The sequence below is a fragment of the Adiantum capillus-veneris genome, chromosome 30, assembly GCF_014529385.1.
Source record: "Adiantum capillus-veneris isolate H3 chromosome 30, ASM1452938v2, whole genome shotgun sequence".
NCBI classification, from domain to species: Eukaryota; Viridiplantae; Streptophyta; class Polypodiopsida; order Polypodiales; family Pteridaceae; genus Adiantum; species Adiantum capillus-veneris.
The window spans coordinates 17634492-17656193 of NC_140960.1; positions in this window are offsets into that span (position 1 = coordinate 17634492).

Here is a 21702-nt window from a genome sequence, read left to right on the forward strand (position 1 = left end):
TGTGGAAGATCCTGTGGACACATCCATGCAAGAGGAAATCCTAGTAGGACCCTCTCAAGAGCCACAAGATCTGACACAAGAAGAGGAAGAGAAGCTGCGTAAGGCCATAGAGGCCAAAATCAAAGAAACGGCCAAGGAAGCCTTGGAATGGGAGTAGAGGGTTTTTTAATCCATGACCATTCAGAAGATCGACGCCAGCAACCTCCGGCATGAATGGCTATAGCCCTCTCTCCCATATCCTTTGCTAAAGTACGAAGCCTCCACCATCAACAAGCGGATTAGAGAAGAGCCGACAGTGCCACTCTACACAACATATATCTCCCAGCCTGAAGGGGCCAAGTTGATAGTCGACTCCCAGCCTAGGTGGAGAAAGGCATGGCTGATGAAGTATCCACAGTACCTAATCCATTTGGTAGAGGCACCCAAACTCATCAAGAGATAACCTAAGCTTTTGCCCTCTACCAAGGATACGGACATGGAAGGCCCAAGAGATACTACAAAGAAGCCAACCCACTTGGCTGAACTATCCGAAGCTGCCAGGCTTGAAGGCAGGCGAGAGAATAAGTGTTCAATACATGGTGAAAACCCTAATGGGTGCCATCAAATTGTTCACTGGCTCGCCTGAACTTTCTTGCATAATGATGAGGAAGATCTGCAAAACCCTTTTGGCAATCTTTGAGACGTTCAAACCGGGCCAAGTGACAGACTGTATCTTCTTCTTTCAAGATACTTACAAATGTGCATATGATTTGTCTGGTCAGCCTTCCAAGGAGGAGATACATGCATTGTATCAATGGATAATGTTTCTGCCATCCTATCACCTCCACGCCTTTGAAGAAGCGATCTACACCGGCTTCTTCACCATCAACACTGATATATTCGTCCCAACACTGCTAGAATTAAATGCAAGATACGAGTCGCTGCTCAAGATGCGCGAAACCATAAGATGAAGAAGCAGCTCAACATCCTCCACAAATATAGGCATTGACCAATAAAGATGAGATTATAGCCCGGTGGTTCTGATCTCAGTGCACCTCTAGACCGAGGTGTGTGGGGATTGGACATGACTAGAGAAAATGAGGTAGTTTACAGTGTGAACAAAGAGAGAGAGAGAGAGAGAGAGAGAGAGAGAGAGAGAGAGAGAGAGAGAGAGAGAGAGAGAGAGAGAGAGAGAGAGAGAGAGAGAGAGAGAGAGAGAGAGAGAGAAGACAGAGGATGCCAATAGAAGGTTAAATTTATTTCTAGGCTATAAGGTTTTTACCCTCATTATGAGTAGTGACGATGATGTGGGGCCGTCCAACTGAAATACCTATCTCTCAACAAGGATCTTATGTCCTTGTAATCAATGCAAGCATGATGTATGACGGACAATATGAATTTTTTTGCAGCATGTTCGCGAATTTGGTGAGTTTGATCCATCTATTATAGATGAAGTTTTTGCCAATTATAACTCGTTGGACTCTGACGCTGGCCAACATGCAACAATCTTGCAACCCAATAGACGTGTTCGCAGGCGCTTTTGTCAAGAAGCATACGTGAGGCCACAAGATGTAGCCTCTGACAGCTCGGAGGATGATCATGGAGACCACATTCCCAATGAGGCAATGTTTGAGCCCAAGATCGATGAAATGATCGAGATGATCATGGATTTAGAAAGGCTTATCTATGACAATATGAAAAGTGAAGCTGATACGCCATTTTATGATGGAGCACGTGTGTGTATATTGAAGGCGCTCCTAGTTCTTCTCAACATGCAGGAAAATTTTGGATGGAGTGACACTAGTGTCACAACGCTTTTCAGGTGAGCTATTACAATGTATTTACTTTAATAAAAAACTCTAGATGTATAATGATCTGATAGATTACTTATACAAGTGTACCGCATTTTTTTTGCTGTGTAGATTGCTCAAAGAGCACATACTACCAGCTTATAATGTGATGCCAGATTCTAGAGAGGAAGCAAGAAAGATCTTGCAAAACTTGGGGATGGATTACAATTTGATTCACGCTTATCCTAATGACTGCATTCTTTTCAGAGGGGAATACATAGACATGGAGAAGTGTCCAAAATGTGATTCCGAGAGATATTGAGTAGATCTCCACGGACCAAAAATTCCACAAAGGTTTTGTGACATTTTTCTCTGCTTCCTCGTATCAAGCATTTCTTTGAATGTAAGTCCATGGCTGCCCTAGCATCATGACATGAGGAGAATAAATCTTCGAATGGTGTGCTACGGATTCCTGCAGATTGTGCAGGCTAGAAACATAAAGACGAAACATGGTTGGATTTTTCCAGGGAAGCGTGAAATTTGCACTTAGGCCTGGCTATGGATGGCGTAAATCCATTTGGTCAAAGATCAACATCTTACAGTGTATGGCCTATTGTCATCGTCAACTACAACATTCCCCTATGGTTGACTATGAAGAAGGGGCACCTATGGCTAAGCTTGATTGTGCAGGGGCGGTATAAAGTGAAGAATATGGATGTGTATCTTCATCCACTATTGGAAGAGCTACAACAATTGTGGATTGGCATAGAAGTGGTGGATATGAGCCAACACACAGGTCAACAAAATTCTTTGATCAGAGGCATTCTAATGTGGACCATGCATGACTATCCCGAACTAGCAAAATGCTCAGGTGATTTACACTCAAACTCAAACACTATAAATCTTGGTTTTTCTCAAGCTTATCTATTATCATGTGTATACATGCAGGGCTTCAAAAAAGCGGATACAGAGCATGTGTCACATGTGGACCTAGACTAAATGCAAGTCGGGCGCCCTCATTGAAGAAGCAAATCTACAAAGGTCATCAAGCATATCTTCCAGAGAATCATGTGTTATGCAATGGCTTTTTGGGAAGAGAGCCATCGAGGATCTCTGCACAAGCATGGTTAGAGCAGAAGGAGATGTGTGATGATGGTTTGCCCCCAGGGATAAAGAGACTCTCTCTATGGTACGAGTTACCATATTGGCCATTACTCATGATTAATCACTTCCTCGATCCAATGCGCATATTCAAGAATGTGGGTAATTTGCTATGGGACCATCTGAGCGGCAAGAAAGATACTTTGGGAGCCATGGTTGACCTTAGAAATGTGGATCGTATGGAGAAATATTGATCGCAGACAGCATCCAATGGATCGATAAAACTCCCTAAAGAGCCATGGATTCTCACAGGATCCCAAGAATGCAAAGTAAAAGGGACCATTTGATATGTGCGGACCCCCACTGGTGTAATACACTCGCTCTGAACATGTTTTACTAAAGGAAAGGAAAGCTTACCGGTATGAAGTCACACGACTGGCATAAAATGTGTCAGGTATGTTTGAAGTGGAATATATCATAGTGGGCATGGTGTAACAAATTTGTGTATGGACTTTAATATCATTGATGCACGTGTTTTGCAGTTTATTTTACCGGTGGCCATTGAGGGATGCTTGTCTCTTGACGTCCGTAACACAACCTAGAAACTTGAAAAGTTGTGCAATGGATCTCACAAAAGGAGATCAACGTAGACTCTATACCATTCGCCAAACTAAACGCTACGGAGGTTGTGTGCATGTTTGAGAAACGCTTTCCTACTACCATGCGTCAGAAGCCTACGTCCAGAGGGTAGCATGGCAGAAGGTTGGCTGGTATCAGAGTCTCTAATTTACATTGGAGAGTGGCTAAACGGATTTGATAAAGCCCAGGACATGCTATGGCGAACCATAGATGATGAGCGCATATCTGGGATTGTCATTTGCAATCTCGGTGTTGAGAAGAAGATGATGGAAGATCTAGAGGCTAAAATCAATCAATTTTGCATGCTTCACAATCCAGTGATGCAAAAGTGGATCTCATAATACGAGGTTGCAAAGCAACAGCGACAAAGGGCACGGATTGAGTGGAGACTGGGAAGACGACCACCGATACATTATCCGGCGGGTTTGGAGAGCATACCAACATTCATGAGCTTAATATGATTACAACCAATTGAAAAGTGCACAACAGTGCGGTGAAGAAGTGACTGAGCAAGAGTGGGAGTACTCTCGGGGTTACGTGACCAAGATAAGTTTGCAATGTACGACTAGTGACTTTCTAGATGTTTGAAGGGCCACTCATAATCTTTGTTTGTTGTAGTATAAGTCATACACAGCAGCATGACGTAAAGGTTGACATTTTAGGGTGGAACGGACCGAAAAAAAGCGTTTACTTAAGATTGTGGAATCATGGCAAAATTTGAATAGTCTAGTCGAAGACGGTCCTCTGATGCAGATCCTGTGGTGGCGGAACTCACTTACTTCGGCATGCTATAAGAGATTTTGAGGATTGATTATAGAGAATTTTTTGTCGACTTTTTTGACGTGCAATGGTTCAAGATAATCATGGAGGATCACAATGCTAATGTGCGTAGAGGAGAGTCTGGTTTCCTTGAGGTAGATTCAGCTAAGAAATGGACTGACCTAAGAGACACTTTCGTACTACCCGCGCATTGTGAACAAGTAAGTATATAAATACTTAATATCCAATTTTAGAAGTTATGTGCTTGGAAGCTCTCATGTAAGTTATGTGGCTTTGGCAGGTGATATTTCATTTAACAAAGTCTGCGTCAAACTGGTGGTACCTCATAGAGGTAGTCCCTCGTAGTGCACGGCTGTATGAGGGCTACCATGTGCCAATCACAGTGGCATCAATGGAGGAGATCAGAGAAGATGATTAGTCAGAAGCCGTTGAGGTGGTGCGAGACGAGCATCAAGCTGCTACTCTCTATGGGGTGCATGCAGAGGATCTACAAAATGAAACGGAGGACATCTGTCTAAACACAGAGCTCTATATAGATATATAAATTTATGTTGAGCTATGCGAGAATGAAAGAGAGACTTCTTAAAGCCATAAATATTGTATTTCAACAATTTTACTCCATTTTATAATATATATTGTATTCACGTGGTTTCTTGTCCATTCTTGTCTATTTGCATCAAGGGTAGCATTGCATTTAATCGTTGTTGCATCCACTCCAGGTACATATGCTCCAGGTATGTCCTCACAAGCAAGGACGACAAGCAGTGCGCTCCGAGTGCGATGGACCAGACTGAAGCTGCAATCATGAAGGCAGTTATCTGTCTCTGCTCATAGATGATGCTCGTCCCACCACTAGATCTAGTTGATCGGGTGAAAGAGACACTAAGAAGCACTACTACTTCTTTTTAGCGTCTCTTTCACCCGATCAACTAGATCTAGTGGTGGGGCGAGCAACATCTATGAGCAGAGACGGATCACCTTCGCGATTGCAGCTTCAGTCTCCATTGCACCTGGAGCGTAGTGCTTTTGAAAATTCACAAGAACTTCAATGAAATCTCTCTACACAGGAATCCCTCTCCCTTTATGAGTCCTCTCTCTCTCTCTCTCTCTCTCTCTCTCTCTCTCTTTCTCTCTCTCTCTCTCTCTAATTGTCCATGTTTTCTTCTCGATTCATTCAATATTAAGATTAGATGTTTGTGTGTTTAATGTAGGTAGGGATGATGATGAGTTTCTTTCTTCTTTGTCACCCAGTAGCGAAGGTGGTACGAGGATTGTCATTGCTTTGGAGCACCATCATGTCATTCTACTCCTTCAGCATCTCCCTATGTTTTGGAGCATTCAGCGTGCTCTAAAGCTTCCGTGTCGATGAGATGATCTTCACACTCGTGTAGGCACCGACGCTCTAGAGGTGGCGGCGACGGTTGTTGTGGGGATGCGGCCACTGATGCCTCAACACCCCCTTGTGTTTGACGAGGCTCTTTACCTTTGCCTTATTTGCTCGCCGACACACCATCCACGGTATCGCCATCTACGCCAGGTTTTGTGCGGCTGACGACCGTTCCTAGCTACACACTACTACCTACTCCTCTAGGAGTCACCCCAGTCAACACTCCTTGCTTCGGGGGCCAGACTCCAGTGGAGACACCTGACATTCGTACCCCCATCGACACGCCGCTAGAAACCCTTTCGGGACACCCAGGTTCATGCATCACAAGATAGAGGGCTTGCCTTACTCCGTCAGCTTCAACAGCCGCATCATCTTGGATGATGAAGACAAGAAGGTGATCTTGTGCATGCGCGGTCTTTTCTCTCAGGTGTTTAGACACTACATACTAAACACCTGGTGTGAAGTACCAAGTGAATTAAAAGACAGAGTCATCAGCATGCTGCATGACGAGTTTCCCGTGTCAACACAAGATGACCGCTTCAATGAAGACCTGATGAAGGTTCAAATGCACGAATACTGCAAGCACAAGCGTTTTTGAAGTGCAAAAAGCAATAAAGCATAAGTGGAAAAGACCACATTGGCTGGCCAAAGAAGATTGGAAGACTGCAAAGAAAGCAGCGCACAGGAATCTTGACAAGTGAAAGCAACAAAAGGAGGCAGCCAAAGTGCGAGTAGAGGCAGGGTGCTCGCACCACTTGGGGAGCGGTAGGTGGGCATCATTTGAGGCCGATTTTGTAAGTGTTTTTGCATTGCTCTTTAGGTTTGATAGTTTAGGGTTTAGGGGTTTTTAAATTCTAACATAATGGACTCTTTCTATGTTTTGAATAGCGGTTGATGACAGGACATGACCCCACACGGTATGAGCGCAAATACGCAGGCAAGAAGGGCTTAAACGACCTAATGGACATTCTGAGTTCCCGTGATGACATGGTTAGTATTAGGGTTTACTCTTTTCTATTTGATGTATTGTTTTGTAAATTATATGTTTATACTTACAAAAAGCTATCTTATTGTTTTTTTTTGTAGAATCTGATAGATACACCGCTTGGACGTGATGAGACGTCTGATTAGACGACGTCAATCTAGCCGTAGCTAGATAGCATTAATATCCTTTTGTCATAGCATATGTACCATGAGATGCTGTGTATACGTTTTTTTGTAACTATTGGAAAACCATGTATATTTTCTCAATAATGACAATGGTGTTGTAACTATTACATTTGCAAAGCTTAACAATCAAGTGATTTTGCCTATGATGTCTACAATTGTCATTGATTTACTTTCATCAATTTACTTTTGTCAGGTTTGTATCTTTATTCTACAAACAATACTATGGATGATGGAGTTAATGGTTATATTGTCTTGTGGATGACTACTTTGGGTCTATACCTAAGCTTGCACTTTTTTTTCAAAGGTGAATCTAGGCTTGTCTTGGATTCATTTAAGTTATACTCTCGGGCGTCGCTATAAGCATTGCTATATAAGGCTCTGCAACATCCCTATGAGCGTCTCTATAGGTAGCCTGTAAGCATCGCTACAAGCATTTCTATATGTGTTGCTATATGCGTTGCTATATAGCGACGGCTATAGCAATGCTCATAGAGATGTTCCCGTATTGACACTTTTAGCGATGCCGGGGAGTATAAAAACCCAATGTATTTCCGTCGCTAAAAACATCACAATTGCACACAACCTCTTGTAGTGCACAAACGAACTTCGAAAATGACTCGTGTACTTCAAAAAACGCAAACGAATCTCGGTTATAGGCTAGGTTAGGTTAGGTTATAGGCTAGATTAGGTTAGGTTATAGGTTAGGTTAGAGCTAGTGACAAATAGTAGGAAAAATGAAAACAGACTTTTGAAATGACTCCTGTACTTCAAAAAACACAAATGGACTTTGGTAAACAAATTAAAATAACGCATTGGACTTCAAAGCACACACAGACTTCGAAAACCCTAATATATAGTCATTGACCAATAAAGACGAGATTATTATCCTGTGGTACTGTTTACGGGTGGTTTGACACCTCTGTCACACAGAGCTTTTTAGGTGAATAAATTGTATCCTAAGCATATAAAGTGCAAATTTTAATTCAGTAATGTGATGAAGGGGTTGACTTGTTCATGTAACAACAGGTTGCTCAACGAGGAAACCTTGCCAAAATGGAATCACTTGCACCCTACCCATCTAGCCGCTAAAAGTGCTTCTTACTATTTTAGGCTTGGATTATCACAAAATACATGCTTGTCCTAATGATTGTTTACTTTTTTGCGATGAGTATGCAAATTTGAAATAGTGTCCCAATTGTGGATCAAATAGGTATAGAGACGACACACAAGGAAAATTTATCCTTGTAAAGGTCCTTCAATACTTTCCTATCATTCCAAGAATAAAGAGCATGTTCAGGTGCAAGTCTATAGCCGCTTTGATGACATGGCACTCAAATACTAGATCGATAGATGATGTGATGCGGGTAACTCATGACTCTCTTGCATGGAAGCACATAGAGGAAAGTTGGCCTACATTTAAGAATGAGCATCCATGTATCTGCTCTAGTTTGGAAATGCACGGAGTAAACCCATTTGAATTACGAAGTTTGTCATGGAGCACGTGGCCTATTTGTTTGGTTAATTATAATTTTCTACCATGGCTAGCTATCAAGAAGGGCCATCTGTTATTGTCACTCATTGTCCCAAGAAAGTACGAAGTAAAGAACATGGACGTCTATCTGGCACCACTTATAGAAGAGGTCCAAATCTTGTGGACAAGAATTGATGTGGTTGATATGTCCCAACCAATCGGACAAAAAAATGTACATGAGCAAGGCATTCTCATGTGGACCATGGACAATTGGCTAGGCTTCGATGAGTGTTCAGATAAGGGCCTTTGAAACCCTCACATACATGTTATTCCTCACTATGCCAACGCTTTTATATTTTAATTTTGTGATTTTTCAATCTTGAGTTACTCAAGCAATCATGCATGTAAAAAATGTGGTCCTTGACTTGGTTTCCGCTGCTTTGATCATTTGAGTAAGACAATTATGAGGAGCATGTTAGAACTTTGCCTGAAGGAAATGAGCTACGTGGAACAAACATATGCAAACATGACATGCATCCAATGAAAGCGAGCGATTGGGAACATGTGGCTAGAGAGGGGAGACTTCATGCCACCTGGAATGAAAAGACTTTCTATTTTCCATGAACTTTCGTTCTGGAGTGACCTACTGATTAATCATCTGCGTGACCCAATGCACATCTTCAAGAATGTGGGGGAGATCATATGGAAAACCATCACTGGAAAAAGAGAGAGCAAGGCCCAAAGAGATGACCTACAAGCTGTGGGTCAATGCAGAGATATGGCCTCCACTTAAAACCAATAACAAGTTTTCTATACCAAAAGTTCCATGGGTTTTGAGTCGTGCATAAGAGCAATAAGTGAAGAAGACTATATCTTCATTCAAGACTCCCACTAGGTGCATGTGATGTTTGAAAATGGCTTTAACGAGAGATGGAAATCTTATTGGTCTTAAATCCCACAATTGGCACAATTTTTTATATTTTATCTTACCAATTTCCATAAAGGATTTTTTGACAGATGACATTAGAAGAACAATCTAAAAAATTAATGAGCTTGTAGTTGGATCATTTCAAAAGAGATAAGAGAAGACAACATTGATGCAACACGCTTAAATGCTATTGAAGCAATGTATATGGTGGAGAATTATTTTCCATCAAACATTCTTACCATCCAAATGCACCTACTTGTGCATGTGGACGATGAAGTTGTAGTTGGGGGGTAGTTCATAGCAGGTGGATGTTCTTCTTGAAGAGATTTATGAATACTTTAAAGGGGTTTGTTTGTCAAAGGGCTCCCCCCGCGGGTAACATGGTTGAAGGATGGCTTGTACAAGAGTCTCTTGTCCTCATTAATGAATTTTTTGGCTCAATTGATCCAGAGATTCCCCAAATATGGACTACTGAGGTCAACATCAAGGTGATAGGGGACAAGGTGCAGGAACAAGGCATCATTAGGAAGCTGGACATCACAATGCAAGAAAAGGTTGTGAGATTTTTCCTTCTCAACTCAGACATCATGAAAAAGTGTCTAGAGAGGTACGAAGGGGAAAAGCAACAACGCTTAACAAATTGCCTATAATTCAAGCGCAACCATGCCACTAGAAACCTTCCTTTTCCACATCATCTGTAAAAATTACCATACTTTTCAACTGGGTGGTGGTTAGATGCGACCATCTCAGAGGCAAAGAGAAACAGAGTGTTGATTAATGAAGAGAAAGAGGATATGTCAAGGGGCTGCAATTGGCATGTACAATTTACGGTAACTTCCTTTTCAAGCTCCACATGATGAAATTACTTTGATAACCTTAAGTCTATTTCAATTTTGTGGCTACAGTATCACAAATATGGACCTTTGTGGTCGCATGGTAAACACTTTAGAGTGCAACGGATAGATGAAAAAAGGGCCACCTTCAATAGTGGTGTCAGGGCAAGCTTCGTCCAAGAAAGTAGGAGTAGTGCCAGGGATGAGAACACAGAGACTAGCAAGCTTGAATACTTAGGCTACATTTTACATCTTGAAGATTAGCTTTAGAAATTTTGGTACTTTTATCTTTGATTTCAAGTGGTTCAAGGAGGTTAGTGGTGAGCATATGCCTGAACCTAGAGATGAGCTTTCAAATACTGAAGCTGATGCGGAGAGCACATAGAAGTGGATTTTGATGACAAAGATGCAGAAGTACAGATTGAGATAGACATCTTTGGTGCATCAGATCTCATCAAAGATGAGAGATTAACTACTGATTTTATCTTGGAACTCTTATGTAAAACTCTATTTATTAGTCTACAATACTAAATACATTCATCGAGTTGTGTTGTAGCTTGGTTTCTTTGTTATTTGTATTGATTAAGTGTTTCTTTTGTAAACTAGTGTATTTTATCTATGTTATTTGTGTATATGTAGCCATGGCCGATGATGATAAATACTCTCCTAGTTCTAGTTTTCTCGCCACTCAGGTTGGCATGTCACCCGAGCAGATGGGCTCATTTTTTACAGAGTTATCAATAGAGCAGATTAGATACACATAGAAACTTTGGGCATCTGATTCCTCTAGACCTAATACGGCTGCCCCTACGCCTAGGACTCGTGTGCCCCCTATACCGACCGGCCCCACACCTCCATCGAGTGTGCCCCCTATACCAACAGGTGGTTCATCCTTGAGACAAGATCTGCGTCGTGCTGCAAGAGGTGGTTGTTGTGGTAGAGGTTTTACCAATGCATCTACACCACCAAGAGAGCATCCACCACTCTCTTCAGTAGATAGTTCACCGATTGGCACACCACGTACACCTTGGGGATCATATGAGCATGATCCTAGCAAGATGTACAAGAGCGATAATGGGACCGTTGTGGCAGATAGAGTCGGAAAGACCATGCGATAGAGGATTTGACAACTCTCTATATTTTAGTTTAGCCATTTGTGATGGAGATCTGGGATAATCAAGATTATGAAAGAAAGAGTTACATCGTCAAGGCCATTCACAAAGAGTACATGCCAGTAGAGGGGTACAATCCGGTCTCAAATGACTGGATTTTGGGTGTGGCAAAGTCCACAATGTCACACCGTCGGTCAGAGGAGAGAGACAAATACAAGGACGGTAGTCCAAAGCTAGAATGGTTGGATACAAAGGAGTGGGTGGGGATTGCACAAGAGACACAAGACAATCCTGATAGATTTTAGCAGCAGAGAGATGCAATCGGAGCATGCTTGGAGTCTGTTGGAGTGTCACATCTTGGGAGTGGAGGCTACGACACACTTTGACATGACTTTGTAAGTATTATACATATGCTGTTGGAAGATTTATCTTATGATTAAATCATAATTTTATAGGAAGTTGTCGTGAAGCGCCCTCTGACACGCTGAGAGGAGAAGTATGGGTACCAGCATGGACCTGTGGCCCTTTTGACCCAACTGCACGAGGAGGGAGAGGCCTTGGACTGGGAGGAATTACCGTGAGGGTCTTCTTGATATAGTCTTCTCGATACATTCTTTCTTGTAGGTATGGTCTTCTTGATACTATCTTATTTAGTGATTGTATACATGTACAATTTCACGCTTATGTTTATGGTTTTGCATTCTGTTTGCAATTATGATTGTGCTATGACAATTAGGTTATGGTTATGGTTTTGCAGTTATGGTATGGCATAGAGGTTGTGGTCATGGTTTGGCAATCAAGTTATGGTTATGGTTTTGCAATGGTGGTATGACAATCATGCTATGGTTAGGGTTTGGAAATCAAGTTATGGTTATGGTTTTGCAATGATGGTATGGCAATCATGTGATGGTTATGGTTTTAGAATGATGATATGGCTGTTATGTTTATGGTATGACAGGAAAGTTATGGTTATGGTTCTGATATGGCAAGTGGCTTATGTTTATGGTTTTTCAGTTTTTGAGTCATGTTTTGAATTATGGCTATAAAATCTTTATGTTGTTGTGCCTATGGTTTGGGAGTTGACGTTATGGTTATGCTTTTGAGAACTTGTCATGATTAAGCTTTTAATTTTGTGGTTTTTTTCTTCTTACAATTTTGCTAATTTGTATACACTTGCTCTTTAGTGTCAAGTTGTAAGTGGAGTGCGGTTGCTTGTGCACTCTTCCTTCGACAGAGAGGGTTGTCTTTTGTTGTTGCAGTATCAATTCCAAGCCCTCTCTGCCGAAAAAATAAATTTGTAGGTTCTTCCGCTGGTATAGAATTTGGTAGAGATGCTAGTACAGGCCTCGAAATAGACATCGGTATTATAAAATATCACACCGGAGCTTATTTCAGTGTTTATTACAACACCCTTTTCATAGCTTATTCTGACGGCTAAAATACTGGTACATATATCGGCAACACCGTACCAGTGTCTATTCCGATGATTATTCTAGTGTATTTTACTTTTAAAACAAGCCTTGAGTTGTCGGTATCCACATTGTTTTTTGCACGGCGTGTTGTGGTGTTGCGCTAGACAAACTCCCACACACTATGGCTCGGGAGGCAAAGCAACTTGGAATGACAAATATGTAAGATTGATTAAATTACAACCTAAATTGGTGATTATAAAGATTATAGTTGATGATTTTTTATCGTTATTGCTAACTCAGGAAAATATCACTCTTAGTCGACCAACCAGAGAGATGGTCAAGTATTGGGAGCGACATACAAAATTTGATACTTGGCGATGTTGACGCAATGGTTGGATCACTACAAGCGGTAAGTTTAAACAAATAATTTTGTATTGATTGTTTTGAGCTGTTGATAATTTTTTAATTTGGTTTGTGTTTATGTAGATTCAAGGCGATCAAACATACATGCCTCTAAACGACGAGAACGAGAAGGACTAGATAGAAAAATATTTGTCCAAACTAGATCAAACGACGAGAACGAGAAGGACTAGATAGAAAAATATTTGTCCAAACTTTTGTAAAGTCTCAATGTGGCACAATGTATATACAACTATTTTTATTTTAATTATAACTTTTTTAAATAGCTGATCTTCTGCACATTAAATTGTCAAGATAAAGTAAATTCAATTTCAATTCTTTGGGTTTTTTGTATACACTTTCAAAAAACAATTGATGTTTTGTTGTTTTATCCAAGTCAAAAGTAAAGGTGCTCATTTGGGCCACCCCAAATGAACACTTTTATTTTTGAATAGACGTTTAGCGGTAATTAGCACGGTAATACAAGTGGCAATAGACAAAGATATATTACCGCATCTATTACCGTGCTTATTTCTTTCAAACCACTACCGCAATATGAGCCGCGGTTATTGCCATGTACGCAACATTTTCTCTTTCTAGCGTTCTTTATTTTTCCACGGCAATGCTAGTGGTTATAGACTACTCTTCTTATAGTGTCTCCCTCTCTATCTCTGCCCTCTTTCTCCCTCTTTCTCTCCCTCTGTAAGTCGATCCTCTCTCTCTCTCTCTCCCCGCTTCTCTTTCCCTCTCTCTCTATAACTTTTTATTTTTATCTCTCTTTACCCCATATTCTCTCTCTACTATATCTCTTTAACTCAAGAAAATTTTCTATTTTTACAAATCCTCTCGATGAGGGCTAGTTTTTTTTACCAAAACGCATACATAAGGGATAATATATACTTGAAAATATATAGGAAAGAAATTATTTAAATACCTCTTGTTGGAACGTGCTATATGCAATTTTTATGTAGTGGACTCCTTGGTTTCACATCAGGAGCTTTGCAATACGAAGTTGATGCTTTCATGGACATTATTTTTTTGTGAAATGACTATTTCATTGGCTTCAAAATCTTGGTGGTATTGTCCACAACACCTAAGTAGGTTTGTAGAATCCTTCTGTCTCAATGTACAACTGTGTGTCCCATTCAAAGCTTTGTCTTACCATGTCCTTTTGTTTTTAGTCATTGATAAGTCTTTTGAACTAGAGAGAGAGAGAGAGAGAGATTACATGTCATGTGCTTGTTTTTTTCCCTCTCTTTCTCTCCCGTACTTTTCTCTTTCTCTCTCTCTCTCTACTTTCCTCTCTCCATTCTTCTCTCTTTATCTATTCGTTTATCCACGCTAATCTTTAACTATTTTACACAATCACAAACAATATTAATCTACCCTAATATCCATTTACAAACAAAGCATCATTTTTTAAGTCTACAATGGCCATGAAGAAATTAATATACTATACCCAAACAACCTACAACAAAAAATCATAAATCCTAATCCTTATTAAATCATACGGGAAAATAAACAAGGTATGTGCACTTTCTCTTTCTTATTGTTTTAATCTTTGTGTGAGTGTGTGTGCGCACATGCGTGCATATATGCATGCATGTGTGTGTGTGTAGAATACAATGGGGAAAGAGGAAGGGGGAGGGGGGGTGTTATGTGTTTACCTTGATTGTAGAGGCAGTGACAATTAGGTTGAGCGTCCAAAGTAGATCGCAGTTAGCTCCTTTGTCCAAAAACGCCTTCAAAAGCGGTTCGTAATAGAGTGTGTGTGTGCACGTGCGCTTATATTTTAGTGTGTTTGCATGTGTGTGCATGCATGTGCGCATGTGTGCACATGTGTGTGTGTGTGAGAGAGAGAGAGAGACAGAGAGAGAGGAGAGATATGGGAGAGGGAGAGAGATAGAGATAGGGGGAGGTAGAATAGCGAAGTATCTCGAGGGTGCAGGTGTGATGGAGGAGGAGATAGGAGAGTATGCTGCAAATACATAGCATACTTTGCTCCTTATTTCTTTTTAACACTAGTTTGGTACTAAAAAGGACACTTTAGTGTCCTTTTTTTGCGAATTTAAATAAAATGGTACATGAAATCTAAAGCACATCTCAAGAAATGCTTACACAAACTTATAAAATGTTATTCAAAGTACTCATAGAAATTATAATCCTCATTTTTTATCATAAACTCAATAGTAACTACAATCATGGAAAGAACCTATGCAAAACATCATTCAATGTTTCATTAAAATTCGTACTCTAGCCTAAGTAAAAAATGAGCAGGGTGCATGCAATAATCCGTGGTAGCTACTTATATATGTGTTTGATATTTTTGCAATTTTCATGTGAGAAAAAATCCTTTGTGGCTAGAATTAAATATAGAAAGTCATGTGGGTCAAATATGCAACGTTCACAAATTCAATTAATGATCACAAAAAACATTTAGTTCATCTAAATTTACAATTTCTTATGATGCATATATACTAGCTCTATGACTCCATTACATAAGGTGATAATCTTTAATGGTTATGCAAGCCACATTTGGTGATTTATGGCATATTCAAAAAACTGCACATGTTGTAATTATGATTTTTTATTTATCAAAGATAGGCTTTACAATAAAGTTTATTTTTGGATTTTTCCATTCATCTCACTTATTTGTATACAAGTACCTCATATGGACACAATTGGGAGATCTATATACAAACTTTCATTAGTTTTTCGTAGCAATGTTTTTTTTGCAAGAAATTACGCACTACAATTTTTTTAAAATGAGTTTAAATTACAATATGCCTATGAGTTTGAACCCTTGAAAAATGCTTAGTTGATGGGTATTGACCTATAGATACATTATACACCTTAGGTTTTGTTCCATAACCTCATCATGTTAATGAAAGAGGCCTTGAAAGACCAAAATTTTCCTCTTTGTCAGCATTTTCAAGATTTTGGTGTTTTGATTATAACAAAAATCTAGTCCCATAACTAGGTTATGAAGCTCAATTTCTTCGTATAATAATTTTTTTCATATCCATACACTTTGAAATATATGCAAAATCTTATTTTGATGAGAAGTTATATTCAATTTATGAAAATTTTGTTAAAAATTGTACTAAATTTCTATGATTTTTTCATCTTAAAACTTATCATTATAATCTTAATTTGGTATTAATTTTTGCAAAAGTAAAATTTGTCTATATTCTTGACATCATAGCTAACCTAAAATATGAACATGACCTATGATTGTTTTTTCTAGATTCACCAAATAATTATGACAAGCTACTAGAAAAACAGGACACTTAAGTGTCTCAGTCCATTTGAGTGTCCGATTACAGAACTAGTGTTAAGGCGCTAGATATTACCATGGATATTACTTAGCTTACATGGCTTGAGATGATGCTCAACTATTTTGGGTCAGGTCATGGAAAGGGTGAACATGACGGTGCTAGAGCAGTCATCAAGAGTACATTGACCCATGAGCAGTTGAAGGTGGATGGACACCCCCTGCATAATACAACAACTATGGTAGATTATCTCACCATAATGAGCATAGGAAAGGAAGTTGGCCATAAGTGAATAAAGTTGATAGGATCTTTTGAGAAATCAAGGCTGGTGATGTACCAAGAGATATACAATGGAATTGCATGCCAATATGAGTCTTTGCATTGCATGTTTGGCTTCTCTCTTATAGGTATGACTTCACTAAGGCGTAAAAACTTGTCTTGCTTTTGTCATGCTTGTGTGCATGGTCAATGGAGAATATGTGTAAACAAATCTCGCATAGAAGCATGGTGATACTTGAAGATCATACCAACAGAGGCTAGCATAGATGAAGATGTTTTTTTAAGTGACATGGAGATTGATACACCCATGTATGTTGGTCATCATGATGATTTGGGTAATGCCTTTTGTGTCGGAGGTAAGTTTGCAGTCAACATTGAGGAAGAAGACACTAGTTTTTATATGCTGAGGTGTTGCATGGAGAACAGGCTATTTATCGCAACTCAAAAGGATGCATGGCACAATTGTATCAAGAAGAACTCGTACTATGTTGAGGGATACTTTTATGATAAAGTCAAGGTACGCTCCGATCGATACATGTTTTTAGATGATAGAACTCGTGCTTCCATGTACTCTCACCTAATTAGATGCCTTAAGTTTCCCTTGTATTATGAGAAAGATAAGCCTAATGTCTATATCTTGAGTGGTAATGTGTATGAGAAAATCTACTATAGCATACCTTTTGATACCATGCCTTCTAGAGCACATTATACTCTTGAGGTATGGTTGTGTACCCCTTTGTTGTACTTTTCCTAACAAAAACTTATGTTCTTGACCTTATAGCTGAAGGTTTTTTGAAGCTTTTTAATCCTTGCAAGTACTTGTGGTTAGTCACAACCACTTTCGGATGGCTCAACTAGTTAGAAAAGGTTCAGGAAAATTGCCATCCACTTGCAAGTGCTTTGAACTACTTGGTTCTTGTAAGTTTTAAGTGGTCCTTGAAACCACCTAGATGTGTTTTTCACAACACTCTTATACATATAGTTCTAATCTCATAAACTACTTGCAAAACAAGTCTCAACCACTTGCAACTGGTTCAAAACCACTTGCAAGTGGTCCCTAGTTTACAACTGATGCCAAAACACTCTTATACACATAGTTCTAATCTCATAGAACACTTGAAAAAGCTTTCTCAACCACTTGCAATTGGTTCTCAACCACTTGCAAGTGGTCTCAAGTTTACAAGTGGTACAACCTACACTTCTTCCCACTTATAGATGGTTTTAGTCACCTACAAAAGCCCAAAGACAAATAGCTAAAACAATTTGAAGCCAACTTATAATAAGAAAATTTGCAAGGCACACAAGGGAATAGTTGATTGAAGAGAAAATCGGGTTTCACATTATAAATCATTGTTTCAGTACACAATACAATGTCAAATTCATTTACATTTTACAAAACATAAGAAGTCACCATCATGAGTTACACTATCAAACCCATCATGGATGTTGTTATATATGCATACATAGTCACAAGTATCTAGCCCTCTTGTAACGCAGTGTTGGAGGTAGAACTTTGCCCCCAGATGATATGTTTTTTGTCACCTTCTAGCAAGCTTAGACTACTCTTTAATTCTTCTTACATCCATTGCACATGTAGTGACTATCTCTGATTAATTTTTTGATATCTTCCATTTGTAGACAAATGGCAAAACTTTATAATGCAAGAAATTCTTGCATTGCTCTTTCGTTGGGTCTCGAGAGAAGGTAAGACATTATAGGAGTCCTCATCATTCAAGCAACACCTATAATATTTGTCATGTAGAAGAAGGGTGTTACCCTTCTTGAATTTTGGAAACTCTTGCAAAAAGTGCTCAAATTTAAAAAGGGTATTTTCTTAGACTCTTGAAATCCCATGAGCTTTTATTGCATGCCTTTCTTGGAATACACCCACTCAAGTACCTACTACAGGACTGAGCCAAGCATAGTTCTACCCTCTGTTGTAGGTCTCTTTCATTGCATGTGTTCTAGGTGTATACTTCAACAATCTAGATAGCCCCAAGAACAAACCATTCTTCAAAGTGGTGCACATAGTGCTTCATAAAGTTGTCTTGCTTCAGAATCTCGAACTGCAGCTTTGCAATATTATGTGGGGTTGGTCCCTCATTCTTGCCATGAGTGACAAGAAGCATATCATTAATATGTCCTCATCGAGGTGAGGAACATGAAACTCAACTACCCGGGGTGTCTCCCAATCAAAATTCCACAGGTCTTCTTCACTACATTGCCAATGCCCGTCATTACCAACAATGACTTGTACTTTTACTACAATACACATAAAATCACCCAATAAATTCCAGTGGAGATTGACACACCGAGACAAAAAGAAAATTATATTCAAAAAAGTAGATAACACAAATAGCACAAGAAAACCAAAGCTTTTGCTGTGCACGAGTTTTGGAGGGGTCGTGGTTAGTACGTTCCTTTGGATATGGAGGGTACTCCTTCCTAGGCTATTGATTAGGTTTCTTCTTTAGTGTTTATGCAATCACCCATAACATCTCTACATCCAACAGGGTCCTCCACTTTATCGAGAATTTTGATTCTAGGATCAGAACAAGGTTTAGGGTAAAACAATAGAAAGTTGGTCCAGCAAAATGAAACTCTACATCAATGTTCCTTTTTATTGTCTTGGTTGTCAGTTGAGAGCTTTCTGGGGTCATCCACAATGGTATCCATGTCATGGTTCTTCTCAACCACTATTGGTTCATCCTTGGTGTCCTCCACTTTATCCAGAGTTTCTAATTATGGGCTCGTAGCAAGGTTTGGGGTAAAACAAGAGAAGGATGGTCCAACAAAATGAAACGTTACATCAAGGTTATTTTTTACCTTCCCGATTGTGGGTCAAGATATTGTTGGATTCATCCACAATAGTAGCCTTGCCGTGGTTCTCCTTAACCACTATTGGTGCAACATCCACTTTGCAAGGAAGGTTGTGTCCTTGAACAACTGAAAACCATCAGATAGCTATGTGGTATTCTCTTCAAGGGTAAGAAAACAAGAACTCTCAGTATTAGTTTTTGTGAAGAACATGATCATGTTAGACTCTCAATAGACTGATCTCATGGCTAGTGGAATTAAGATGAGTAAAGTGAACTCACCTCTGAGATCTGTGTATGCAATTCCGAGTGCCCCACGCTTGGCAATCTCTGGAATCTTTACGTTGCAAATTAAATAATTGCACTATGACCTGGTGCCACACAATAATGTAAAGAAAAATGGGTGATACTTATGATAATATTCTAGCAAGAAAACCCCTTCCATGTGGTTAGCCGAGAGGGGTTTCCCACATGCAGCACAATTGCCAAAAATATACACAAATGGTTTCAAAATAAAGTCCCTTTTGGTGAAGGCACCATGAAGGCTCTACTATCTTGCTAAACATATTGGATAGTTGTATCCACCATGAATGCTTTCTGAGACGTCAAGAACCCTGATTCACATTCCAAAGTATTCTTTCTCTCCTGCCAACCATAACATAGACAACACAACATAGAATAAGATCATTTGATGCATGTGCTTTAATGTTGCTTTCCAATTTATTTTTAACAATTAAACACTTTCTAAGAACCATCGAGCACTATGAAGCACTTCTAAGAAGTTGCTAATTTGTTTTCTAACCACTTGATCATCACCTGGGAATTTCAAACTCTGAGAAAACCTTTCCGAGCAATCATAAAAACGAGCAAAACCCAACAAGATACTTATGAACTTAAATCATAATAGGAAGCATTTAGCATCAAACTACATATTATCTATCTATCATAGTCCCTAAACACCTCTCCCAAAGCACGGCCCCTGGTCATAGATAATCAAGCCATGGTAGATGCTTGGGCAAGTATATGTGTGTGTGTGTGTGTGTGAAGGTGAGTGCCGCATCAGTCCATCTACCAATTCACTTAGTTATCAATGGCCCGGCTTGAAGAAATAGAAGAGTGCCACATTTTTTGTGAATGCTACAGGAAGGTTTTGATCTACTACAAAAGTGAACGAAGAGGCCCTCCAACAGTAGCGACACAAGTGCACATACAATGCGTGCGATCAAAAGGTTCAATGAGCTGGATGCAGTAAAATCCACGGTAATTCGATCGACACATTCACCATCGTCAACATCTCTACCTTCTCGACCGTAGGATAATCAGCCATGCCCACAGGGCTTCAACATCTTCCCCTCCCTTCACGTGCGACTCTTACAAGATTGTGATCCCCTTATATGCAACAACTAGGATCCACTCCTTAGCTTCCTTTAACATGTCTGTTGTCCTCATGCTAGAGCCTCTCCACTACCTTGTAGATTTGTCCCACTCCTATTAAGTTTTACTCTATTTTGTAAAATTTGAACAAAGTGAAATCCTACTACGCACTTGTCTGAGCACCCCACAGGGTACCCCCCTCCAAGCGGTGACTAGGTTGTTGACTGCTACAACATACAGCTTTGAAACAACATTGTTGGCTAGGAAAGGCAAATATGAGTGTCTCCATTCATTGGATTTGGTTGGAAAGCCACGTCTATAAGTGATATGGGGGCAGAGTAAAGGGATCAACAAATGCGCCTCAATCTGCAAGACAAGCGGGATCCAGGATGTTGGATCGCCACAATAGGGGGCCAAGACTTTTATACGTATGACCTCGCATCATGCTCAGGGTCACGTGCTAGCCTAGGTGGTTAAGATAGAGTGCCTCGAGGTATGACGTCTAGGGATCGAAGGGCATCTGGTAGAGGAAGCGCTAGTATTTTTGCAAGACTAAGTTCAATCAATGACAAATTAAACCTCCACCATTAATGCCTTCACGTGTCATATAGCGACAAGGTTGGGCAAGAAAAGGCTAGAAGCCTGTTGGAGTTACACTAGCTAAGGCAAGAAGGTCAACTATAGTCATTTTCATCAACAACCAGATAAAGGAGTCCGTGTCAGAGTGGACTCTTTCCGAGAATTTTTTGAGTCCTCTTTTTGAGTTTTCAAGGCGAGTTGCGGAGAGGATACCCTTATCAACGAGGGCTTCATGGGCACGAGCCGTGGAGGTGATGAAGATCATGTAGATAATGCTGACATGAAGGGTGAAGATAGGGCCTACATGATTGTGAAGGCACATGGAAGGAGAGATTTGGCAAGAATGAAGATGAAGTCCTCTCTCTCTCTCTCCTCTCT